Raw genomic sequence first — 26,815 nt, forward strand, 5'->3', positions numbered from 1 at the left:
GAAGGAAGGAGCCTGGAAGCACTGGAGTCCAGTCACCTTGCAGGGGGCCACTTCTTAAATCCTGCTTTCAGGTGTGAGGGCTACTGCTTTCCTTGCTGTGATGAACCCCCAACTTAGAGAGAGGAAAATATGTTTTGGCTGATGGTTTCAGTCTGTGGTCAGCTTGTCCCATGGCTGTGGGGCCTGTGGTAAGGCTGAACATCATGGCGGCAGTAGTATGTGTTGAAGTAAACATCCTCGTTTTATAATCTCCAGAGCATGCCCCACCTATCTTTCACAGCTTAACCTTTCAACAGTCCATTCAAATTTTGAACCTGTCAGTGATGGGTTGGGCCGCAGACGGAGACAGAGACCTTCTTATCCAAGCCCTTCCCCAAGGCCCAACCCCTGGAGGCTGTATCAGGGACTGTAGTATGTACTTTTCTTTCTGCTGTGGCAAAACCCAAGAGGATCAAGTTGAGGGAAGATGGCTTTGTTGCTAGCCAGGTTTAAGGTGGAATACATTCCGTGAAGGCAGTAAGGCAAGACGGGAGCAGGAGGCTGCCGCTTACATCACAGCTGTGGTAAGGAAGTGGGTGGACGTGAATGCTGCCCTGCTCTTCTTTTCCCCCTTTTGTATTTGATCTGGGATCCTAGCTCATGGGATGTTGTCACCCACATTCACCATGGCTCTTCCCTTCTTAGCACATATGCCCAGAGCCTTGTCTCCTAGGAGACTCCAAATACAGTCAGGTTGGTAATGAAGTTGGACGGTCATAGGACGAATCCTATAACAACACAAAAGCCTTTTGGGAGAGGTTCCTATGGAGACGTGAGCTGAGTGGGAGCAGTGCATGTTGAAGGGACCCATGGCCTAGTGTTCACCTCCCCTCCCCCATACACTTCAGTGTACATCAGTGTTCAATCTTGCCTCTGAAGCAGCGAGCCTCCGCTCCCCTCAGCACTTGTGTGTTGGTGCACTTGGCTTCCAGTCATTGAGCAGTGAGCTGTACAATTCTGCGCTGCATGTTTTGTGTGTACAAGACGCAGTGCTCTCTCTTATTTTATCTTGGTTAGTGTACAGGCATGTCATTATAGTTTGTTTTTTTTTTTTTTTTTTTTAATTAGGATGGGTGTTAAGTAGGCCAGGCTGACCTTGAACCTGCTATATAATCAAGGGTCTCCTCGATCATTCGTCCACGTTCCAAGGGCTGGATTATAGGCACCTAATGCCACAATCAGCTTAGGTAGCAGTTTTTAAAAGCAAACGGGCTGGTGGGGATGCAGCTGCCTTGTAGAGAGTACTTGTCAGGTATATGGGAAGTACCAAGTTCAATGCCCGTCACTTAAGTATGGGTTGATAAATAGATGAGAGATTAGATAAAACAGATCGTTAAAAAACATCCGAACGGAGGACAACCCCAAAAGACACTACACTACGCTGCTACCTCCCAACTGAGGAAGGATAGTAGGATAACGTTCAGTATGGACGTTAATTAAAACACTATGTTTCTATGAGAGCAGAGAACTTGGTATGTACAGACAGAAAACCACCGCAGCTCGTGGCATACCCGTCCCTGACCTGAGCAGAGCTATCTCAGGTGTTTGTGTGTGAGGTCATGCACGGTGCCAACGGCACGTGCCCTGTGTGCAGACCCAAGGCTGCAGTGAAGCTGTGTGGCGTGACAAAGGCATGCACTTCCTGAAACACCCCAGATTCATTCCCCTTTCGATTTTGAGTCATTTTTTTTTGGTCATTGTACGTTCAGGAGTCAGTTACTCTTGCTAAATTCTTTATGACCTTCTACATTCAGTTACATGACCCCGAAAGGAGTTGTGACCCACAGTTTAAGAATCTGTACTCCAGGAAAATCATTATTACCTGAGGGGGCAGCCTGGCCGCTGTCAGGAGATAATCAGACCAACCGTGATTTCCGTCATGGGTTAGTTGCTTCAGTTTGGAGAGCAGCCTTGGCTGTTATAAAAGTTCAGTGCCTTTGGAATAAGCACTTTAAGTTTTTCATTCTTAGCTTTGAAAGGGGACAAGCGAGATGAGGCAAGTTAATTCACTTTTATTGCCAGTTTTTCCACAGACACCCCTTAAATGGTTAGTGTGTCTGTGTTCAGTTAGGCAGGAATGTGCACGGGGAGGACAGATGCAGATGCATGCCCACTTCACTGTGTTCAGTGATCTGTCAGACTTCCCCTTGCCAAGCAAAGACTGAGCACTGGTGGGGACAGCAGCCTTCATCTCCTTCCAACCGCGATGCCGATTCTGCTCTATGTTCTGCTCAATAACCTGGCTCTCTTCTATTTAGCAGTGATGGAGAGAGCTGCTAGCTGGCCCATGGATAGTGCGTGGCAGCAGTGGTTTTGTTTGTTTTTGTAACAGTCATTTGTTGAGATTCTGTGTGTCAGCTCTTGGGGATGCAAAGTAAGTCAGAGGCATTCCCACCCGGAAGGGTGTACTCTCCTACTTATGGGGTGGGGGAGACTTTTTGGCGCAGGACTGCAGCTTCATCATAAACATGAACAGGAAGGTGATTGATATTTTCTTCTTGTTCATAGCAGTAATGATGTAATAAAGAAAAAGCTTCGCTGTGTCAGCCTCTTTAAATAGAAACAGAATTTTCAGACTGGTTAAGAATGCCAGCTCTGCAGCCAGCAGTTTAGTCCCAGAACTTGGGTTGGTTTTTCTGTGCAATAACACCCTGTCATGGATTGGTAGTGGTTGTGGTTTGGAGGTTTGAATTAATTTCTTTAAAAGGCATTCTGGCTGCAGTCTGACACACAAAGCTGGGCCACTTTTAAATCACTTTTGAATCATTCATTCACCGAATAAAAGCTGAGCAATACTAATAGCCCCAAAAACCGTTGAATCTGCTAAAAACCAACATGTTACACGTCTTAGAGGGTAAATTTTATGGCACATAAATTACAACTCCTGATGTTGATAGAAAAGGAGCATTAACTGAACTGGTGAGATGGCCCAGCAGGTAAAGATGCTTGCCATGCAAGCCTGTGGACCTGGAAGCCGCATAAAAGTGGAAGGAGAGAATGAACTCCACAAATGTTGTCTTCTGACCTCTACATACACTCCATGACATGCATGCCTGTGCACACACATAATAATAACAAATAAGGTTTTTTGTTTTTTCAAGACAGGCTTTTTCTGTAGCCCTGACTGCTGACTGTCCTGGAACTCACTCTACAGACTAGGCTAATCTCAAACTCAAAGATCCTCTGCCTCTGCACATACACACACAGACATACACACACACATGCACACACAACACGCACACACACATGCACACACACATATATATATATCCATATTCTAATCTAAAAATAATTCCCTTTATTTTCTCCCTCCTTTTTAAACCTATACCAATTCCTTTTACTATGGTATTACTTAATATTTAAACTGTATTACTATATAAAAACTTTTTAAACTTTCTTTTAAAAATGATTTTTTTGTTTTTATTTTTAAAGACAGGGTTTCTCTGTGTAGCCTTGGCTGTCCTGGACTCACTTTATAGATTAGGCTTTCCTCGAACTCACAGAGGCCTGCCTCTGCCTCCCTGAGTGCTGGGATTAAAGGCATGTGCCACTACTTCCTGGCTCATTTTCCCAAGTTTTGATGGTTAAAAATCCCTGGTTCCTATTGCAACCCAGAGGCCAAGTTTAAAAATTGTCTACCTGTCACCACCACCAAAAGCTAGAGGCTAGTTTTGTTCCTGTGATAAAGAAGAATCCTGTTTCAGCTTGAATGCCTGGAGTCTTAGGGTTTTGACTGCTATGAAGAGACACCATGACCAAGGCAACTCTTTTAAAGGGGCAGAAACATTTAACATTTAAGTGACAGGACTCTCATTCCAGTCCCAACCTTGTGCTTCTGTAAATCTGACTTACCAGTGCCTAGAAATTGGACATTAATTCCCACTGAGGTCTGAAAGGGCTGGAAGGGTGTCACCGAACCTTACCTTGCTACAGTCCTGTTGTTAAGACAGTGGCAGAGACCTGTGCAGCAGGAGACTGTGTGACACACTGGGCATAGCCTGAGCATAACATCTCAAAGCCCTCCCCCACAGTGACACACTTCCTCCAACAAGGCCACACTCACTCCAGCAAGACCACACCTCCTAATAGTGCCATTCCCCATGGGCCAAAAGACATGACTGAATGAGAGCCATACCTGTTCACACCACTCTGGCTAACTCTGAAAGTCATGGATGCATGCCGTAGGTGCACAAGGCTGATGTTTTCCGATTAGCTCCACCGTAAGGAAGCCGTAGTTTGTCTCAGCTTCTGTTCTTGTGAACCTCTGGCTTTGATCTGGATTTCCTTTCGCTGACATCAGGGAAAGAAAAAGCTACTTCTCCTGAACCAGTGAAATTACTATCAGGAAAAAGTACTCAAGTGTCCAGACATCGATGAATGAGATATTTCTCAGAGGATCCTGAGCTCCCAGGGAAGGAGGAGAAAGTGATACCCACTTTCAGTCTTTCCTCCCTAAGATGAGCCTGAGCAGCTAAGTCTTCCCTCTTGGAGGAGTCCAGACAGCGTTGCAGGGGCTCTCCTAGCAGCCAGCTGGCATTCTGTCACCAATGTTTATGGAACAAGTCTGCCCCTTGGGGCTGGAGTGGGAGTGCAAACTATAGTGGAATCCCATTTGCTTTGTATCAATAAGTTCAAAAGTAACCCAGAAAATAAGATCAGAATTATAAGAAATGATCAAATCGGACCAGAACTCAGACTTCCCATCTAAAGCTGTCAAATTAATCTGACTGGGCAGACAGCAGTCAGTAATTTTGCACTGCAGTGATGGAGAAGACTTGTTTCTCTTTGTAGCCGTGGATGTGCTAGACTCACTTTATAGAGCAGGCTGGCCTCAAATTCATAGATATCCACCTGCCTCTGCCTCAAAATAAATCTCTTGTTTGAGACTGAGTTTCCCTGTGTAGCCCTGGCTGTTCTGGACCTCACTCCATAGACCAGGCTGGCCTGGAACTTACATAGATCCACCTGCCTTCCAAGTGCTGAGATTAAAGGTGAGGACCACCACCTACTGCCCAGCTACAGTAAAGTAACTTCTTAAAAAGATAGTGAGAATTAAGTAATAGACTTTATTTAGCAAACAGCCTCAGGCCTTCTGTGTGTGTGTGTGTGTGTGTGTGTGTGGTGTACAGGCATGCATGCGTGCCTGCTTGTCTGCCTGCCTGTATGTATGTGCACATGCATGGGGAGGGGCAGAGGACACAGAGGGCAGTCTTAGCACTGTCATATTTTATGTTTGGAAGTCTCTCATGGGCCTGGAGATGGACAAGTAGGATAGGGTAGCTAGGCAGCAAAGCCCAGTGATCTACCTGCCCCAACCTCCTCAGAACTGGATTATAATCACACGTCACCAAGCCCAGGCTTTTGTGTGTGTGTGTGTGTGTGTGTGTGTGTGTGTGTGTGTGAGTTCTGGAGATCAAAGTCAGGTTTTTGTACTTAAAAGACATTAACTGGCTGAACTCTCATCCTAGTCCTAACCTTGGGTTTTTGTAAATCTGACTTACCAGTGCCTAGGAAATTGGACCTTAACCCTCATTAAGGTTTGAAAGAGCTGGAAGGGTGTCACTAGACCTCATCTTGCTACTGTCCTGTTCAGACAAGTGGCAAAAACCAGTGCAGTAGCCCTCCACCCTCCATTTGTCTTATGAGTGTGTGGAATTGCTGTCTCGAAGTCCTTGGTCTACTATCTCTTAAAAGCCTGAGGCATTGTGGGTACTTCCAGCACCTAGGGCAATGGAAGCAGGTACTAGATTCCTATTCCTGATGGCTTTTGAGGCTGGGATATCGACCGTGAGCATCTTTTGAGGGAGCTCCCTGCTTCTCCATGAACGGTGGTTTCATCCCATTGTGAGACAGAGCAAGTGTGTAAGGGGAAGCTGCCTTTTTACCACAGAGCTGCCTGCCCCTTTGGTAACCCAGAATGCAACTCTCAGGGCTTCAGGCCTCCCCAGCTTCCATTGTCACTACAGTGGGGATTAAATTGCAACCAGAGCACCCAGTTATGACCCCTAAAACTTGTGAAGTATGAGTACCCCATATCTGGTGAGCCTACTGGGTTCCCCCTAGAATCTTCCCCATATTAGTCTGTCACTTGGCCACACATTTCAGCTCTTCCTTATCTAAAAGCCAAACACAGCCAAAGAAACCCTTAGCAGCTCTGAATTTTTTTTTTTTTTTTTTTTGGTAAGGACAAATCATTATATTTTGAGTTCAGGCTAATCTTAAATTACAATCTGTCTAGTTTTTGTTGTTGGCGTTTTCAGTATTTATCACAAAACATACTGAGCTTTGAGTTGAAACTGTTACAGGTGTGGTATTTTCAGATTTCCTCCAGAGCACAAAAATGGTCCCTCCTTGCAGCTCTTGTAGCTGCATTCTGGGTAAACATTCCTGGGTAAACATTCCTGTTGAAAGACAGTTCAGGTGACTCAACAATGGTCGAGCCCCTCGGAGGCCTCACCTTATCATGTCCTGAAGGATGGTTTAAAGCCCTGCTCTAAGCCCTCAGTTTATCAGCTCCACTGGCCTGGAAACCTCTTGGACCCAAATATTTGGGATGAGCAGAGGCAGCTTAGGAATTCCGAGAAGGCAGAGTCGAGATAGCAAACTGCCAAAACTCACAGATGTGGAATGGAACGAATTTCAAAACCTGGCTCTTCTGCGTGGCTGGAATGCACTTCCCACCCGACTCACTGGAGACAGGTGAACCCGGTCAACGTGTTTTGGCCTTGAAATTCACTTCTTTGTGTAGTACTGTAGACAGTTTGCAGTCTTCAAAGCGTTGACTCTTTGCTACCACAGAAATTCAAGTTTGTCTTGTGTGACCCGAGACTATATTGAGACTTTCATTCATAGGCTGAGTTATTCTCTCCTGTTCATGATCTCAATGATTCTTAGATTATATACAGTGTCATCCAGTGAAGCACAACCTATTTTGAAAGAGAATCTGGTAGGAGGAGCCAGGTTCTGACACCTTCCAGGCTCTAAATTGAGGCAGGCCCTGGATACCTGGCAGTGGGTTTTTAGAAGAATTTATCTTGAGGACTAATAAATTAGAGGCTTAAATACCCAAGTATCTTGTGTCTTCTTTCAGATTCTCTTAGGAGAAAGCCATTGGCCTAATGAAACCAGGAAAGGTCACACAGAATGAATCTTTAACAGCAGCTCTGCAATACAGCATAGCATCCAATTAGAGCTTCCAAATGATTACTGTATTATTGCTTTACCTCACGTTGCTTTCAGGCAAGGTAATGCATGCCTGTAATTCCAGCCCTCTGCAGGCTGAGGCTGGACATAGCCTTAGCCCCACAACCTCTTCCACCTGTGATACTCTAATTGGGTTGCTTTGTTAATCCCACTTGAAAATTAAATTAACTTCAAGGTACTTAATGGAAGCTATATATTTTTAAACTTTTCAAAAATGTGTTATCTTCCTGTGTATACATGTTTGTTTGGGGGTCATGGGTGGTGGTGGCTGATGATGAGTACCTGTGTGGACATCAGTGGACAACTTTGTAGAGCCATTTCTGTCCTTCCACTTTTGTGTGGGTTCCAGGGATTAAACTCAGGCCATTAGGTTTTTGCCGGAAGCCATATCTTTTTCTAAAGTTCTGGTCAGGTTTTGATATTAACATTAGATGAAAACGGGGCATGATGGTACACACCCTTAATCCCAAACTGAGGAGGCAGATGCAGGAGGATCTCTGTGACTCGAGGCCAGCCAAGTCCAATGCAACATTTTGTTGTTGTTTTTGAGATAGAGTCTCATTTTGTAGCCCTGGTTGTTCTAGAACTCACTATGTAGACCAAGCTGTACTCAAACTAATGGGTATCTGCCTGCCTCTATTTCCTGAGTGCAGGAATTAAAGATCTGTACGACACATCTAACAGTGAGACCTGTTTTTAAAATAGAAACAATATGAAGCAGAACACTAGGAAGTTGTTGAGGAACTCTCATTACTTATCCACATGTGCCCACATACTATGTATACATCTTTAAAGAAATAATTAGCAGCGGGTGTGGTGGCATACACCTGTAATCCCAGCACTCGGGGAGGCAGAGGCAGAACTCTTTTGTGAGTTTGAGGTCAGCCTGGTTTACAATGCAAGTCTAGGACAGTCAAGGCTACACTTAGGAACCCTGTTTTGACAAACTAATAGTAATAATAACTAGCTGAGTGTTGTGGCATTTACTAGTAATCCTAGCACTGGGGTGGTGGGAGCAAAAGCAGGAGGTTCAGAAGTTAAAGGTCATCTTTGCCTGCAAGAAGAGCTAGAGGTCAGCATCCCTACAAAAGACCACTGTTGGGGAAGAAGAAAAGGAGGAGGAAAAAGAAGAAAGAAAGGAAGGAAAGAAAGAAAGAAAGAAAAAAGAACTAGCAGTTAATTTTCAATAAAGCCCATCTATTTGGGGTCTACAAATTAGTAAGTCTAACACCCCTGATTCTTAGCCCTATTTATCAGGTCCCGCTGCTCATCTATTGGCGCTAACCCACAGAGCTAATGAGATCTTTAAAAGTGTGGCTCTAGTCTCCTGTTCCTTACTGAAGAAGTCTCTCTCCTGTCCCTCCCTCTCCTTTATTTCCATCACTGTTTTGTTATTATTTTAATTACTGTCTAACTCTGGCTGGCCTGGACCTCACAGAGATTCTCCTGCCTCTGCCTCCTGGGTGAAGATTAAAGGCATGAGCCACCACACCTGGCTTCCATCACTGTTTTAGAGCCATCTTTCCTTTTCTATTTCCTGTCTCATAGATTTTTTTTTTTTTTTGAGACAGAGTCTTATGTATCCCAGGCTCAGACTCACTATGTATCTGAAGATGACCTTAAAGTTCTGATATAGGTCCTTGGCTCTACCCACAGGCATGAGCCGCCATGCTTGGTTTCTCTATGCTGGGGATGGAATCCAGGGTTTGTCTACATACTAGGCAAGCAGTCTACCAATTGAGCTACATCCCAGCCCTTTCTGGATCTTCTTAAAATAAAATATGTTATAGGAAGCACCTGCCAACAGAGCAAGAAATCCAGGGACATAATTCCCAAATCCCCACCCAAGTCTTGTTTTGTACTCTATGATTATAGACATCATTACATGACCCAGCAGCCTTAATTGTTTGAACAACTATCAAGTGGTTGCCTCTGCATTCTTTAGCATTGACTAGTGTTAGCTTTCCTGGCAAACGTAATGTAGTCTGGTTTGGAGGAGGAAAATGGGTCCAGCACCTTAGAGATGCTGTTGGGATGACCCCCGGGGTGTCGGTAAAGTCGTAACCCTGATCCCCACATGATAATTTTTGACTATAGTCTGGGAGGCCGGAACTAGAGGCCAAAAGTTTTGACAGAGCTTTTATCCCAGGAAAAGCAGTTTTGCTGATGGTAGAATTGTGCTGGGGGTGGGGGTAGGGGATAGGGGATGTGGAAGGATGGGACACAGGGAAGAGTCCCTTGCTAACTACACACAGAAGAGGGAATTATTGGGAGGAGAGTGGAAATGGATGCTCAGGGTCGGTTCTGACCCAGAGTCTCTGAGATTCAGGCATGTGAAGGATCGGCTTTTATCTTGGGATCAGCAGCGTATGGAAAGAAGGGAGAGAGTGCCTGCAGTGAATGATCTGACAGGTCTAGAGGACAAAGACTCCATGTTACTCTCTGTGTGCACAAGCACTTGGATGCCATGTGGGCACACGCATCCACCAACTACCCGGGAACTTCCATTCTGAAGCACACGGCTTCAGAACTGCTGTCTATTAGGAGCAGTTTATTAGGAGAACTGCTGTCTCCGTTAAGAAGCATTCAGCTCCAGCAACTAGCCCCAGCATGAAGGAGCCACCCAAATGTCTGTCCCAGCATTTTGAAGTGCAGGGCTTTCCTAACGGAAGGTAAATCATCAATTAACCCAGGGCTAGGGTAAGTTGAAAACAAACTTCTCAAGGAAGGGATTATCTCTAAATTGTTAGCACTGACTGACATTATCTGGGGACATATTCTTCTGGAGGGACTTAATCTCCACCCAAGCTGGACGGTTACAAAGATATGAAAGCATTCTAGTTACTTGGCTTAAAAGTGGGTTTAGAAGGGATCTTCTTGATCTTTGGAGGCTGGCGGAAAGACCATAGTTTCCTTTCAAAACAAGCAGCCATTTCATTTACCGCAAAGTTGTTAGTTACAATTCTGTTAAATTGTTAGGTTTTGTTTTGTTTTTGTTTTTTTTTTAAAGAGGACAGCTGTCTATTTCATGATGGTGTTTTGAAATAATACTATTTCTTAGATAAATGCAATGCAAATGAGGCACATGTGTGCTTAGCATCTGTAAGTTAAATAAATAAAATGACTTTTGTTTTGATTTGTTTTCTGCTCTGGAGTGCCCTAAGATAATGGCAAGTGTGACATGCTGGTGTTTAGGAAGTGGCTTGTTGAGCCAAGGCTCTGCTACAATACTGCATTCAAATAATTTTACTGTCAGTTGTTCCCCATGTTTGTGGCATGATAAATCCAATTACCTAGAGTCTATATCCCAGTAAACCCCATAGGTATTTTCAGAAGTCATGACCCATCTTGCTTCCTGAGTGCAGAGGTTTGGGTTTGGGTGGTGAACATGTGTTTTAGAAACAGTGCCAGTTGCCACACAATGCTGTGACTATGTCTGACACCACTGGGCTGTGCATTTTAAATGCTTAAAATAGCAAGTTGGATGCTCTATATTGCACCACGTTTTTTTTTTTTTTTTTTTAAATGATTTTCTTATTTTAATCTTATGCGCATTGGTGTTTTGCCTGCAAGGTGTGAGGCATGCAGCTGGAATTAGAGACAGTTGTGAGTTGCCCTGTGGGTGCTGGGAATGGAACCTGGATCCCCTGGAAGAGCACCCAGTATGCTTAATCACTGAGCTCTCTCTCCAGCCCTGCACCATGGGCTGTTTTAAAGTGTTTTAGTGTTTTAAAGCATATGCACCACCCCCTCCACTCTCCCAACAGCTATTGGAAGACTTTAAGTGTGTAGTGCTGGGAGAAAAGTCTAACATAGTTTGTATATCATGGTGGGTCAAACACAACCCTTTAAAATACGGTTTAGTAATTATAGCAATTGACCTGTAATTTGAAAGTTTGCAGAATGTTATTAAGACTTTAGAAACCTGCAGAGGTTAAAGGTTATGGTCAGGGGGATTTCAAGTATTCAAGGAAACAATAAGTCTAGAGGAGGCCTTCTTAGTCCCTGAGGACGGTGGGTGACAGTGACCGACAACCCCGTCGTTAGAGACTATCTACCCTAATCTGGTGGGCTCTCTAGAAAGACCTGCAGGTTGTGATAAAGCAGACACTGTGCTACCAGGATACATCGAAGGGGAGCAGGTCTGCCCCGACCTCCCTCTGCATAGCCTGGGAGCAGAAGGGAGGGCTTCCTGCACAGCAATGGGAGAGGCCAGAGAGATGTCTTTGGAAAGAAGGTAAGGCTTGAAAGGGGTGGCTGCTCCATAATTTCCTATTCAGGGGGTTTGTTGTTTTATTTTGGTTTGGGTTGGCTTAAGTCTAGGTTCAAAGAGAAAAAGAAAAAAAAAAGTGTGTATGATCTAGAAATTCCATTTCTGGATATACATCTTCCACTATACGTAAAGTGTCTGCTTATGTCAGTAGCCAACATTCACAGCTTCATTATCCATAAGAGCAAACCCAGAGTCAATGTAAGGGTCCATTTCCCAGTGAATAGAGGAACGTGGTATCAGATTGTGTGTGCTCTCATGAAAGGGTGAAAAAAAAAGTTGAAGTCAGAGAAGCGGTGGAGAGCAGCAGTTCTGGCAGAGTTCTTCCAGGTTTGGTGTGGGGAGTTCAGAATGCAAAGTGGGCTTTTTGCTGAATGCCCATCATTTTTACATCTTTGAAAGGTAAAACGTTCAGCTACATATACAGGTGCAGGCCTGTAATCTCACCTGTTTGGGAGGAGGCTGAGGCAGGAAATGGTAAGCTCAAGACCTACCTGGGTTATGACGTAGCAAGACAAGAATTTTACTTGTCTTCAAGTAAAATTCAAGCTCTAGATTTGCTCTACAGAACACACACAGAGAAATCCCAAGTTGAGCCAGTGTAAGGCAGGAAGCCTATACATCAAAGCAGCATTTTGGCTGCAGTCACCCTTTTGGTCCCTACAGCCACTCAGCATCTCACAGCTTGAAATGTTTGTACGTTGTGTTCCTGAAACATCAAGCCCCCAACACCCCTGTCACTGCTGTTTCCTGTTCTTGGATCCCCCAACCCCCTCCTTCTCTGTCCTGCCTGACTGGGGAGAGGTCCCTATCCTGAATGGCTGTTCCAAGATCGCAGCTATTGTGCTGGAACCTGTGCACAAGACAAACAGACGTCCTTGGGAGAGGCTCCTGCACTATTTGGAGAATTTCAACCACTCAGCTGGAGAAAGTTCACTCACCTATAGTGTTAGGGAAGACCGAGAATGCCAGGCATCCTGAGGGTTGGTGGCCAAACACTTTTCTCCTACCTGAGATGCAGTAAAGGGTCTCCTGTACATTTTTTTAAATCCCATTTGTTTGTGTAGGTTTGTATGTGCCACAGCATGAGATCAGTTTTCTCCTGCCCTGGGTTTCGTTTCGTTTCTTTTCTTTTCTTTTCTTTTCTTTTGTTTTCTTTTCTTTTCTTTTCTCTTCTCTTCTCTTCTCTTCTCTTCTCTTCTCTTCTCTTCTCTTCTCTTCTCTTCTCTTTTCTTTTCTTTTTTCTTTTCTTTCCTTCTTTCTGATTTTTCTAGACAGCATTTCTATGCGTAGAATTGGCTGTCCTGGATTCCATTAGTAGACCAAGCTGACCTTGAACTGACAGAGATCGGCTTGCCTCTGCCTCCTTGAGTGCTGGGATTAAAGGCATGTACCACCAGGCCTAGCTCTACCCTGGGTTTCTTAGGAATGGACCTGAGGTCGTCAAGTTTGGCCACAAGAACCTTTGTCCACTGAGCTATCTTGTTGGCCCTGAAGCTGGTTCTTTATGTTGTTTTTGTTTTTGAGACAAGGATTCACATTGTAGCCTTAGCAGGTTACTATGGAGACCATGCTGGCCTCAAACTCACAGAGATCTGTCTAACTCTGCCTCTCTAGTGTTGGGATTTAAACTTATTTTGACTTTATTTTTTTATAAGTATTTTGCCAGTATGTATGAATGTACAATGTGCCTGCTGTCCACAGCCTTGGATCCCTAGGAACTGGAATTTCAGAAAGTTGTGAGTCCACAGGTAGGGACTGGGAACTGAACCGAGGTCTTTTGCAGGAACAACAAGTGCTCTTAACCCCTGAACCATGTCTCCTGTCCCTTCCAGTTCATTTATCAAGCCATGGCATACCATGTGTTGTGGGGATCAGACAGGGGCCAGGGCGCACCTCTCCATAGCAAGCTTTGGGGAGCAGAGAGAGCAGGGCTTAGCTCTCCCTCTGCTCTGCCAGAACATGCCTGTGTCTCTGGGCAAATTTCTTTAGCTCTGAGCTTCAGTGTCTTCATCTGAGAAATGGAGATGAGCGTGTGTTACCGAGCTGCTACAAGACTAGAAGGGCAGTCAGTGCATGTCAAAGACTAAAGGAATGCCTACACAGTGCAAGTATCAAGTCAGTACCTCCATTATTCTTACCCGTGCCATCTGTTTTCTATAATGCCAATATCCAGAAAGTGCATGTGCATGCATACCCACATACATATACAAGTATGGTGGTATTCCAGAGACCAGAGATCTTTATACATATAGTTGTTCTGTGTCCATGGAGCACTGGTTTCTGGACTCCCACATCTACACCAATAACAAAATCAAGCTCCTTATGTAAAATGACATAGGATTTGCTGACCATGTTCAGTCTCTTCTAGACTACTTCTAAGACCCAGCATGATGTAAACGCTGTGTGGCTAATGAGGTGGTCTAATGAGTTGTTTCAAGGGATAACATGTGGGAAGGGTCTGTATAGCATCGTGTCATTTTCCGGCCATGCCGGCTTGAATCTGTTCACAGAAAACCTAGAACGATGTAGGGCTGGCTGTAGATAGTGATGGGTAAAAAGTATCCAGTAGCCAGTCCTGCTTCTTCTGGATGAGCCTCAAGTTTAGGTTGCCCCCGTTTCTACTTCTACATGTAAAAGAGTTTATGGCTGAAGGCCCCAAGCCAAGATGTCTTGCCTCCAGCTTCACCATTCATTCATCTAGGGTGGGTTTTTTTTGTTTTGTATTTGTTTTTGTTTTTGTTTATTCCCTGAGACAGGGTTTCTCTTGCAGCCTTGGCTATCCTGGACTGGCATTGTTGACCAGGCTGGCACTCCTTGAGTGCTGGGATTACAGGCGTGTACCACCACACCCGGCTTTATCAGGGTCTTTAAACGGGGAAATTCTCGGAACTGGGCTCAGGGGACCAAGCCTGTAATCCCTGCTATTCAAGAGGCCAAATTCAAGTCCAGCCTGGGCAACTTAACCGTGAAACCTTATCTCAGAATAAAAAAGGTAAAAAGAGGGCTTGAGTATATAGTTTAGCGGTAAAGCAGTTGATAGGCCTTAAGTTCCCAGCACTTCTAAATAATAATCAGCTAGCTAGATAACACAACAACAGCTGTCACTTTCATGAGCCATAAAATAGTCCCTTCAAGCCTGGTATGGTGACATAAACCATTAATCCCAGGATTTGGGAGGTAGAGGCAGGCCATTCTCTGTCTGAGGCCAGTCTGGTCTGCATAAAGCAGTGGTTCTCCACCTGTGGGCCTCATATCAGATATCCTACATATCAGATAATTACATTAAGGTTCATAACAGTAGCAAAATCACAGCTATGAAGTAGCAATGAAATAATTTTATGGTTTGGGGGTCACCACAACTTGTATGAAAGGGTCTCAGCCTTAGGAAGGTTGAGAACCACTCACAGAGAGAGTTCTAGGCCAGGTAGCTGTCTTGAGTAAATACATATTCTAAGCTATACAGTAGTGGTGCAGGTGCACACTTTTTATCCCAGAACTCAGGAGGGAGAGACGAGTGGATCTCTGAGTTCGAGGCCAGCCTGGTCTGCAGAGTGAATTATAGGAAAGCCAGGGCTACACAGAGAAACCCTGTCTTGAGAAACGGAATCAAACAAACTACATTTTAAAATATACTGTCCTCCTGAGCTTGTTTTAAGGAATTTATGTGGTTGTGCAAGAAATTCTCCTGTGATGCCCAGGATATCACAGGTAATAAAGGTTCTGATTACCTGCTCATTAGCCTTAGCCAACACCTTAGGGAACTGTGGGCTCTTATGTTCCTTCTCCAGTTTAACAGGGACACACTCCCCATCACCAGTTCCAGACCAGCTGTCTTTGCATACTGGCTTCCTCATTTAGCTGTGTCATGTAGGATTCTGCTCTACTGAGGTAGTTGGGAAGCCTGCAGTGGTAGTCCTATTTCTCATGTACTCCTTTGCTCTGTCTGGCTTTAAAACTCTGCAGGAAGACCAAGAGGCAACTCATGCTTGAGGGCCTCATTCTGATGTCCTGACGTTTCCTAGTCATGAGTGTCTTAAGTCATCCTTGAGGTAGCCTTATAAGGTCAGCATGATCATTTGCTATTCCTGCACTAACAACCCACTCCAATTACTGTGGCTTGCAGCAATGCTGGTGTGATCGCTGCTAGCTCAGGAGGAAATGAAGCATGGCAGGTGGGCTGCTCCTGTAGGCTCTGAGGGACAATCTGTTGCCTGTGTCTTTCCTAGTTGCTACTATGGCTGATTACTCTCAGCTTGTAGATGCCTGATGCAGGAGTCCATTTTCACATGGAACCCTCCTCTGTGTCATCCGTTTTTTGTTTTTTTGTTGTTGTTTTTTCTTTTTTTCTTTCTTTTTTTTTTTTTTACAAAGATGCCTGTCTTTGCTGTGAGAAACACCTTCACCCACTATGACCTCATAGTAGCACATTACATCTGCAGAGGCCCTGTTTCCATGTAAGGTAATGATCGGAAATTCTAGTTGGATATGAATTTGGGGAAACACGATTCAACTCACAACTGAGAGAGAGAGAGAGAGAGAGAGAGAGAGAGAGAGAGAGAGAGAGAGAGAAATGGTGAGTACTCAGAAGTTAGAGGACAAATGTCAGGAGATGGTTCTCTTCTTCCACTCTGGGCTCTTGGGATCTGGCTCAGGTCTTTAGGCTTGGGAGACAAACCCCCTCACTAGCCCCCTACAACAGAGTCTTAAACCCACTTAACAGAGGAGGAATCCAAATGCCAAGGAAGCATGTCGTTTGCACAGGTCTCATAGCATCAGTGGGTGATAGCAGAGGTTCAAACAATGCCCTTCTTTCCTGCACACTGTGTCCTTACCATTGTGCCATCTTACCTTGGAATGTAGTAGACCACAGCAAGGTGGTCAGCAGCAGGTGGCCCCAGATCAAAGGGAAAAGGATCAAGCAGGCACTGCACCAGCCAGCACAGTGACCCAATCCTTGCTTCTGGTCCTCAGAAATCACCCTGTTTCCACAGGCAGTTTGACCATTTGGTTCTTAACTACAGGACTCTGCTGAAGTGATCCCATGGCCAAGAAGGACATAAATATGACCTATAAACCAGAACAGGGAGGATGGGCTCAGCGATTAATGGCTGCTCTTCTAGAGGACCTAGGTTCAATTCCCAGTGCCCATATGGCAGCTCACAACTGTAACTCCAGTTGGAGGGGATCCAACACCCTCATGTAGACATACGTGGAGGCAAAGCATCGATGCATGTAAAATAATAAATCATAAAAAACATAACATAAAATAAAAACAGAGCAGATAGGGTTAAGTTGGCTGGCATCAAGAAACCTAAGGGAAGGGCCACGTTGCTTTACACATGCTTGTCTCCATGACTCCCTGCTGATCCTGCCCCCTGCTTCTGGTTGTCATGCAGGCCCTGCCTTCCTTCTGCTGCAGAGGTTCCTTCCTGGCCTTGAGAGCCCCATAAGGTCATGATTGGATGGAGGTGGCTGTCCTGCAGCTGCCCCCACAGTTGGCTCCCTGAGCTTCACAAAGTGTGGTCTGTCAGAGTCGGTCCACATGCACTCTGGAGAGCAGAGCTGTGGACAAGAGGCAAAATTCTAGGTGCTCCCCTAACTTGAAACTGGGACCACAGCCAGACTCAGGTTCTCAAGGGCATGAGCTATCTTAAACTATAAAGGTATCCTGTATAGACGATGGCATTGGTTTACATGGTGAAAATGGGTCAGAAAACTTGGGAGGGCCTAGTTTGTACCGAAATTCACTATGCAGTTCAAGCTGGCCTCAAACTCGGGGCAACCAGCCTGCCTCAGCCTCCACAGTGTAGGGATTACAGACATGAGCCACTTTGCCCAGTGTCTGGCTTGAATTTTCATAGCTTTGTGGCCACTGCTATGTCCTTATGATGGCAGCACTAGCCCCAATGATCCTGAGTTACCACCTCCCCCGACTCCATCATGTCGGAGCAGCACTGTCAGATGGACATCTGGGCTTCCCTGGAGATCTTTTTCCTCAGTCCTAGTGACTTGACCTGAGATCTGCTGGCCGCAGTCTGGCTTCACTCCCAATACTTTGTGCTTTGAAGAAACTTAAGGATTCTGAGTAGACAGCAGTTCTGTCTGATGATGCTCGGGTCCCTTGTGGTAGATCATTGCATGGAAGTCTAACCCTTCTAGAGCCTTCTGCTCATTTCCTTGTGATTGGTCAACAGCTGCTCCAGCCAGGGGATACCTTTTTCCTGTTGGAGAGCGGTAGGTCTTTTCTGTTGAGTGTTTTTGAAATGTACCTGGATGGGATTCTCTTCTCTGGGATTGTGAGTGATGTCTAAGGCTTACACCAGTCTATTGCCTCCACCTGACCTGCTTTCCATCTTTGCTCCCCTCTGAGTCGTCCGTCCTGCTGGTCCCAGACCCTCAGGCCCTGCCAAGGGCCAGGAACTGAATAGCCATAGGCAGGGACTGGCATACACTTAGTCCTGGGTTTGGGACTGCCTTAGTGCGGTCAGTCAGCCTCAGTTTCTGGCTTCACTTTAAACACTGAAAGCATTAATAGAAGACATGGTGCCTTTGCTTACAGAAGACTACATTTTGCAAGCCCAAGATTTTTCTTTTGGAAACTTCACTCAAAGCTTTTACATATTTTACAAAAATAGAATGTTGACTATAAATCAATGAACTTGGGTGGGTTGTATGTGTAGTATGTGTGTATGGTGTGTGTGTGGTGTGGTGTTATGTGTATATGTGTGTATGGTGTGTGTGTGTGTGTGTGTGTGTTTTAGGTGGATAAGGAAGTTACTAAATTGATTTACCTCTTTTGGATGGAGAGTGAGGAGGGAAACACCATTTTGTTTTGAGACAGAGCCTCACTATGCAGGCTGGGCTGGCCTTGGTGCCGGGATCATACATGTGTGCCACTGTGCCAGCCAAAGGCTGTTATGTAGAATAATAGATTCTGCCTCCAAATCTTTATTTGGCTGTTCAGATCTTGGGAAACTTGTCAGTGGGGGTTTCCTAAGACGTAGTCTGTCTGTGACATAGTTGATAAAATTAAATTCTGTGACATTTGACTTCCAGGGAAGAATTCAGTTCCTCACAGAGTGTTGCACAATTTTTTTCTGGGAAAGGGCAGCTCATGAAAAGGAAATGTCTATGGACGGCCCTGGTTGCTTATCTTCCATGAAGAGGGAAGATTACATGGTCAAGCAGCTGTGGAGAGGGGAGCGCCTGCTCCTATGATGGGACATACTCAAGAATTTACTGGACAGAAGGCCAAGATGGGATAACATTAGTTCATCCTGACTCAAGGCCTCATTGCTAGCAGTGAGGCATAAAATAGAGAACAAGAGGATGAGGATATGGCTCAGCGAATAAGAAAGCTGTTGTGCAAGCGTGAAGACCTGAGTTCAGATTCAAAGCACCCACGAAAAAGCTAGTGTGGTTACTCAGACCTGTAACCCCAGTGCTGGGGTGTGTGTGTCAGAAGCTAGAGAATCACCGGGCTTGCTGGCCAGTAAGTTAGAGACCCTGTTTCATGAGAGTATGGTGGAATGGGATGGAGCAGAACACATAAGCCCTTCTGGCCTCTCTGTCTGCTTTGGCAATCCCCCCTGACCTTACACATATACCAGATACACTCCACAGAATCTTACACATGCTCTCTCTCTCTCTCTCTCTCTCTCTCTCTCTCTCTCTCACACACACACACACACACACACACACTCAGGTGAACAAAGCCAGGTGCGTAGCAGGTACCTGTATTACCAGTACTTGGGAGGAGGAGGCAGGAGACTCATGAATTCAAACTCACTGCAAGCTCCTTCTGACCCTCTCCTCTTTACCTCCCAAGTGTCCACATTACAGATGCGTGCCACAACATCTGGATCTGTCTGTATTTTTATGTACTGAATCCTTCTTTCAGGAAGTAATACATATATGTAGATGTGAAAATTCAGAAGGTGTAGTGAAAGAATGGCGAAGAGAGGCTTACTTGGGTCTCCACTCCAAAGAAAGCCATTGTTATCAGGAACCACATATGCGTATACATACCCAAATGAAAATAAGAATTTACACTGTAAGGTCCCTGGATGTTTACAGGGGGAAGAATAAAGTCCTTCTATCAGAGTGATAAAGGGGTGCATCTAAGCTGGAGCTCATCTTTCTTCCAGGGACTCAACTTCTCTTTTGATAAAAGTACCCCAACCCATTTTAGAGGCCGTAGCAGCTGGCTCTGCTGACACTCCCTCCCTTCTTGCGCTCTCATCCTCTCTGTTTATACCAAATCATCTTGCCTTTGCCCCCTGTTCATGCTGATATTGCAGAATTGTGGAGTGAGTTTTGTGGGTTTACCTTGCTTCCCTCATTTTACAGACCACGAGTTCCAGAGTGAGGGACCACCACAGGCCTCTGGTTCCATGGTAGCTTGTTGCTGGTATTACAGAGGCTTTAAAGGTGTTCCTCTTGCCTCTTCTTTGGTATCTCTGAATACTTCCTGCATCTGCCTCCCTCCCTGAGTGTTAGGCAGAGCTCTGTCAAATGGGTTGGGCTGTAGACTTTAGCCAAAACTCTGTTATTGACTAGGTGTATGTCTTTGGAGAGTGGTGACTACCACGAGCTGAGTTTTTCTTTCAATAGAGAATAAGAATCTCTATCTAATCTGGTGTCTAAAGGAATACAGCACCCACCAGGCACATGTAGTTATGCAAAGACATGCTTGCTGGATGGTGACGATTATGGTATTGAATATCTTTTTTGTTTTTGTTTTTGAGACAAGGTTTCTCTGTGTAGCCCTGGAAGTCCTAGACTCACTTTATAGATCTGGCTGGCCTCAAACTCACAGAGATCCACTTGCCTCTGCCTCCCAGAGTAGCTAAGCAGCAAATATTTATATTTTCATAGTTGTGGAGGTGAGAAGTGCAGCCAGGGTGTCCTGGTTGGTTCTTTCTGAGAGTTCAGGGAAGCCTCTTTTTCAGACCCATCTTCCTGGCTGAGTGGCTATTTCTCTGTGTCCCTACACCCCACTCCTGTCTGAATTTACCCTGTTCTCCCTGGATGGAGGCCCACCCTTGTGACCTCTCTTAAACTCTGTGAAGACTCCTGTTGCTATTGTTACCATTGCTAATAATGTGTTTGCAATGGCTCAAGTTGCAAGCCAGGTTTCTCAGTGTTAGGGGGCATAGGAATCTGTGGGGAGGACACAGCTTAAGTCCGTGAGTGAGTGCATGAGCAAGTATGTGTTTAGTGAGCTGTCTATGTTGCTGCCCAACTCACAGGCGGTGGGGAAACCTGCTGGCAGTCTATGGGCTGTTTACTCTGCCACCAGAACAAATTGCTCTCAGACTGACCCCAGACCAGCTGGCCTCTCAGAGTAAAGCCTTGATGTCATTTTCCCACCCAGTTTACTGTAAACCTGGTGTTCTTTGTCTTGCTCACTGAGGACAGTTCGTCACAGTGCTGAATTGACCCGGGATTCTGACTCTGCAGGCAGCCAGAGTCTCAGGAGGCCCTGAAGTTGTTCCATGTCATCCTGAAGTTCTGGGGAATGAGGGTAGGACCTGGAGGCAGGGTTTAGAGCCAATGGGTGTCCTCAGAGTGGACGCTGCTCCAGGATACATGTAGAGCTGTAGAGTCTGATTCTGGCAGAACAAGCCAGAAATCCAGCTGCATTCCAGTCAGACACCTCTACCCACAGCAAATACTGCTCTTCTCTTGGTCAGCGATGGAGTGACTTTGAGGTCTCAAACCCAGGATAAATGGCTAATCAAGGTGCCTGTTAACATATTAAAGCTAAACTTGGCCTCCAGGTGTTTCCAGCATCCTTTAGTCCCTTCCTGTTACAGGGTCCTCCTGCTTGGCACACCCCAGCCCCTACTCTGAACTCTCCATCCAGTCTGGTCCCTACATAGCTCAACCATTTTGGCTAAACTACGGCACTCTCTTAGCCTCCTCGTCTCTTGGTTTCTGGTTCCTCTCTTCATTTCCTGGCTTCTTGCCCTTCCCACGCTGCCTCCCCTCTCATAATCTGCCATCTCATGGCCATGTCCAGTCTGGACACTTCTAGATGTCTCCGCCTCCTCTGCCTATATTCTCCCTTAAACCTATGATAAAACCCTCAACCCTTTAGGAGCAGCCATGGCTTCCATTTATTCGTTTATTTATTCATTCATTCATCTCTCTGTTTATTTAATCATTCATTCATTCACTCATTCATTCAGTGGTGAAGCCACCTCACCCAGCATTCTATGAGCTACTTAAAATGTGTTGTACTAATACCAGCTACTTGGGAGGCTGAGGCAGGAAAATTAGAAATTCAAGTCCTGCTTAGGCTACAGAGTGAGCTCAGAGCCAGCCAGGGTAACTTTGAAGGCCCCATCTTACATTTTAAAACAACAGCAACAACAATAAAAGGGTTGAGGGTTCACTCACTGTAGAACACTTGCCTAGCATGTGCAGGACCCTGGATTCTAGTCTTAGCACCACAAAAAAAAACCCAAATGAATTAATGAGTAATTGCATGGAAACCTATAAATAACATAGAAACTGCTTGTGAGATAACATGGAATGTAAGAAGTTGACTATCACATTCTGATTGGTATAATGGTTGGCTTTTTGTCAACTTGACGCAACCTAGATGTATCTGGGTAGAGGGAATTTTAATTGAGAAAATGCCCATAGGTAAGTCTATGGAGCATTTTCTTGCTTGGCTGGTGTGAGAGGGCAGTGCCATCCTTAGGTAGGTGGTTTTGGGTGTATAAGAAAGCGAAGTGAGCAAGCCAGTGGGGAGAAAGCCAGTAAGCAGCGTTCCTCCATGCTCAGCTTCCCACGTCACGTTCCTGCTCTGACTTTTCTCAGTCATGGGACGTGACCTGCACATTTTAAGTTGTAATAAACCTTTTCCTCCCCAAGTTGTTGTTTTGTTGTTGGGGTTGGTCACGGCGTTTTATTGCGGCAATAGAAACCCTGAACAAGACACATTCATTGCATGTACCGTCTGGGCTCAGTTAACGTTAAATATGAGTTTCTGTTGCCCGTTTTTCTTTGAATGTTGCTGTACAATCAGTCCTGAAGAGCCTGTAGTGTTTAGCCTGGTTCAACCTGAGGGAGGAGTGGCAGTAAATGATTTGAGGCCGCCTTCATCTACATAGTGAGTTCCAGACTAGCCAGGACTCCACAGTTAGATCCTGTATAAGAGAATTAAAAAGGCTATAGCTTTTTCCAGAATCCTTCAGATCTTTACAGACTCAATAATGCCAGCCCATCTCTAAGCTTTAAAGAAGCACCAGTCACAGATCTCATCAGCACCACCAGGCTCCTGTGCTTCTCTGGCTCAGCCTGGGAGCGCAAACAAGGCCAGTAGCATTGCCTCTGGCAGGAAAGCCACCGCCCTCCCATCCTGGGCCGATTAGGGAGGGGCCAGGCTTCTCTGAAGGGGACTGAAGTCCTCCTTGGTGTGAATGGCCTTTTAGGGAACAGAGGGAGGGCCGGTGGTGACATCACAGTCTCCAGTCTGGAGGCTCCAAAGGAATTTGTCCCGGCTGAGCCAGTGTGAGCACTGGAATCTGTCTGGAGAAAGAGGCGATTCTGACTGAGGACTCTGAGGCTCGCGCCCTGGGCTTTTTCTCTGGGCAGGGTAAGACGCTACTGACTTATCTCATGGTCCTTTGCTTTCTGGTTCTGATCTGGAATGGAGAAAGTTCTCTTTTCGGAGGAGGAAGTGAGGGTCTGAGCTGTATTGCCCTGTAGTAGAGGCCTCTCCTCTTGCATGGTGGGCAGCTGAGCACTCACTGCGTCTCTTTATTTTTTCTTACTGGTTATCTTGTCAAGCTCCCAGCCTTAGTGCTAAGAGGCAAAGGAAACGCTGCACACACAAGTCAAAGCTGTGTGTATGACAGAAAATACTTTAAAGACTGAGAATTGTGTGCCCCTTTCCATACCAGTAAGCTGCCTCGGGATCCAGTGTCTCTGATAACTAGTTCCCTAGTTGTCTCTTTTTCCTATCTGTTCAAAGAGCTCAATGCTGAATTCCACAGCGGCCTGTTTCCATGGTGTGGGGCTCACCGCATTCAACGGGGGACTTGGAGCTTTGTTCCTGGAGGTTCTGTGTCATGCCAGGAGGCGTCCTCACTCTCTGCTCCACACAGGCTTATCTCTGGATGCACAGAAAGCTAGACTTCCCTCTCCTGGCACAGTTTTCTTTTCAGAGAAGCGGAGAACCCACTATCAACGTCCTGGGTCCACCTTAGCGCTCAGCTTTTATTCCTGTCATCATGGACCAATAGGCTAGGCAGGAACCCAAGTTTCGGAATTACCTAAAAGCAAGTTAGAAAGAACTAAACTAGGTCTGTTTGTGCCTGCTGAATTTGTTACTTAGAAACCTCAGGCTGCAAGGGCCAAGAGTTTCTTATGTGGCCTTGATTTCGCTGTATTCTAGGATACTGGGACTTCCTTCAAAGTAGCCTTACTGATGTCTTGAGAGAACTTTACCTCTCTCATCCATGGGAACGTGGAGCTAGCAGCCGGTCTCAGGTCTCAGTTGTTTCTCTAGGAAGTTTCCACGGGACAGAAAGAAAGGACCCTTAGCTCAGCAGCGTGTGCATGCCAGTCATCCTATCATGTAGCGGCCGAGGCCAGAGACCAGAAAGCAGGTTTGAGGGCTAGACTGAGCTATGAAGCGAGACCCTGTCTCAAAAAGAAGAGAGGAGAGAAAAAGAAATAGCAGCTTTTTAAATCAATGGCCTCAGGAAACGAAACAACTTCCTTCCTTTCCTCCCTGCCCACTCCTCACCCCATCACACACACGGACTCCAGTTTCTTTCACAGAAAGCCCCAGCTGTAAATGTGTTAATCACACAGCACCTTAACATTTTCCAGATGTCAGATGTGCAGCCGGACAAAGCAAGCCTGGTTTTCCAGCCTGCCTGGAAGTGGGAGGGTCCTTCTTAACAGGGCGGGCTTGTGGTCCAGAAACTCCCTCACCTTAAAAGTTCTTCTCGTGAATGGGAGCCAAGACACAGGTGACTTTGTCCCCCTGCTCGTAGGCTCTAGGGTTGTTTTTTATCCAGTTTTTGAGCCCCGCCTGAGGCATGAGCCAGGGAGAAGGGCTGTCTGGTGATCATTGCTCTGGCCAAGCTCGTGGAAGCTCTCATGGGGGAGAAGAAAGGCAGGGCCTATTCAGAGTGGTTGGGATGCCTAGCCACCAAAGGGTTGGTGTTTCATTATCAGAACTACACCCCACCCCAGGTCACAATAAGCTGTGATGGTTTCCTGGCAAGTTGTCTTCGGGAGGGACAGACACCCAGGCATTGTTAGTTTCAGCCCCTTTCAGAGGTCATAGCAATGACCTGAGCTTTCCTGGTCTAAATTTAGCCTGCAGCTGCCTCAGGAAGGTCTGGGGTCTGTAGTCTGGCTGCCTGCCTTCAGCTGGGAGCTGGGAGAGCTGACCTCCATCAGTCGCCAGTCATTTGTCACCTTGTTTCCCACAGTCAACATAGGGCCCTAAGTCCACAGGCCGGAAGCATCTCTGCTGGGAGGTGGAAGAGGAAAAGCCATTCAGGCCTGGAATGTGACCCCTCTGCTGTACTTCCCTGAAGTAGGATTAGCAAAGGAAGCCAGTATTCCTGATCTGTGCCTTCCAGGGAGGGTGGACAGGCTGCTCAGCTCTAGCCTAAGCTGTATTCTACTATCTGCAGGCCACAGGGCCACAGGAGCTGAAAGCCACCTTCTCAGAACCTTGCATGGGCTGTTTTTTGCATGAACTCTTTGCAGCTGGCATCATTTGGACTGAGGAAGAAGGTCCAAGGCTTCCCATGGTCACTGAGGCTCTCACCACAGTGATCACCTTGGGCCTTTTGTTCTCTTTATGTGGATGGGGGCTCTATCTCCCTGAGGCTGCCAGATCCTTTCCCCCCGTCGTGGGCCATCCCTTCAGAGTTCTGGGAATACTCCTTAGCCTCAAGCAAAGATATGTCACCACAAGGGGAATCTCACCCCGGGCTTCTGGAATTACAACCGTTTTATAGGACGGTACTTATCCTCTTCAGCTGTGTCCTCCTCAGACTCCACTGCTTTCTTCTGTGTAGGCAGGCTCCCAAGGATCCCCTACCAATAGCAGCCAGATTGTTATCTCTCTGGCTTAACACTCTTGATGGAGGCATCTGAGTTCAGAAAGTTGAGAATCCAGAAACAAGCATCCTAGAGGTAGCCTGAAGAGCCAGTTCTTTGCTATGTAGCAACTGTGCCCTGCTTACAAAACATGTGACTTATGCAAGCCAGGGAGGGTAAAGAAGGGGGACAGAGATGTCCTTTGATTTCCCAGCTATGAGGAAGTTTTATTCTGTAACCATGCCTCTGTTCCTAGGCCAGCAATGAGTGCATATTTTTGATGGAACTTAAAAATAACTGGATTAAAGGATCAGGTCACCTATTACCTGGGGAAAAGCATTTCTAATTTAACTATAGTGGCTGTAAAAGGAAGTAATCTGGGTTGTTGAGAACTGAGAAACCTGGCCGTGCCACAGGCACCTGGTTTGAGCAATTTGGGTCAACCTGTGCATTTAGGCTATGAGCTTGGGAGGTGATGGTGGGCCAGGCACTTATTAGGAGGGGTCGTACCTGTGGGCAGTGGGGAAAAGGCAGTCACTGTGAACGCAGCAGGCACTTGAAGTGTTGGAATTTAAACTACTTAGAAAAGATGACTCATTCTTTTCATCTTTTATGTATTAGTGTTTTGCATGTATGTAAGTTATTCTGTGTGTGTGTGTACGGGTGTGTGTGTGTTAGCCCTTGCGGCCAGAAGATGCTGTTGGATTCCCTGAAGCTGGAGTTTCAGATGGTTGTGAGCCACCATATGGGAGCTGGAAAGCCAAGTAGGTCCTCTGCAAGAGCAACAAATGTTCTTAACTGCTAAGCTGTCTCTCCGGGCCCCCTTTTTTAATATTTAATTTTTAGTCATGTGCACGTAGGGAAGAATGTGTGTGTGTGAGTGCAGGCGTTCCAGGAGTCCAGCAGAAGGTCTCATTTTCTCTGGAGCTGGGTTTACAGGTAGTTATGAGCCTCTTGACGTAGGTACAGGGAGCAGAACTCAAGTTCTCTGAAATGGCAGTGCACACTCTTACCACGAGCCATCTTTCCAACTCCTTCTCTGGAGAGGTTTATTGTGGCTCCTGCTTTGAAGAGCCGTAGTCCATCATGATGCGGAGACATGACGGCAGAGTTGACTTCTTGTACAATGCAGCATTGTGAGTATACGGCTGCCTGAGCCTTTCTGGGCGTATTAAACAGAGTAAAGGGCTGGAAAGCCGGTTAAGAGCACCTGCTGCTCTT

At 45.9% G+C, this 26,815-nt stretch overlaps 1 protein-coding gene across 7 annotated transcripts in view; it reads left to right on the forward strand.

The window, feature by feature from the left end:
- Palm2akap2 (PALM2 and AKAP2 fusion) overlaps positions 1 to 26,815 on the forward strand; it is a 427,758-nt gene that overhangs the window by 359,162 nt on the left and 41,781 nt on the right. Inside the window, exon 1 of one of the 7 annotated variants that reach the window (XM_060379951.1) lies at positions 22,989 to 23,123. The exons of the other annotated variants lie outside the window; for them this stretch is intronic. The gene's annotated coding sequence lies outside the window, so the exon portion shown is untranslated. Of the gene's footprint in view, positions 1 to 22,988; positions 23,124 to 26,815 lie in introns of those variants that run through there. 7 annotated transcript variants of the gene reach the window in all.

Source organism: Meriones unguiculatus, chromosome 3, assembly GCF_030254825.1.
Source record: "Meriones unguiculatus strain TT.TT164.6M chromosome 3, Bangor_MerUng_6.1, whole genome shotgun sequence".
Taxonomy (NCBI): Eukaryota; Metazoa; Chordata; class Mammalia; order Rodentia; family Muridae; genus Meriones; species Meriones unguiculatus.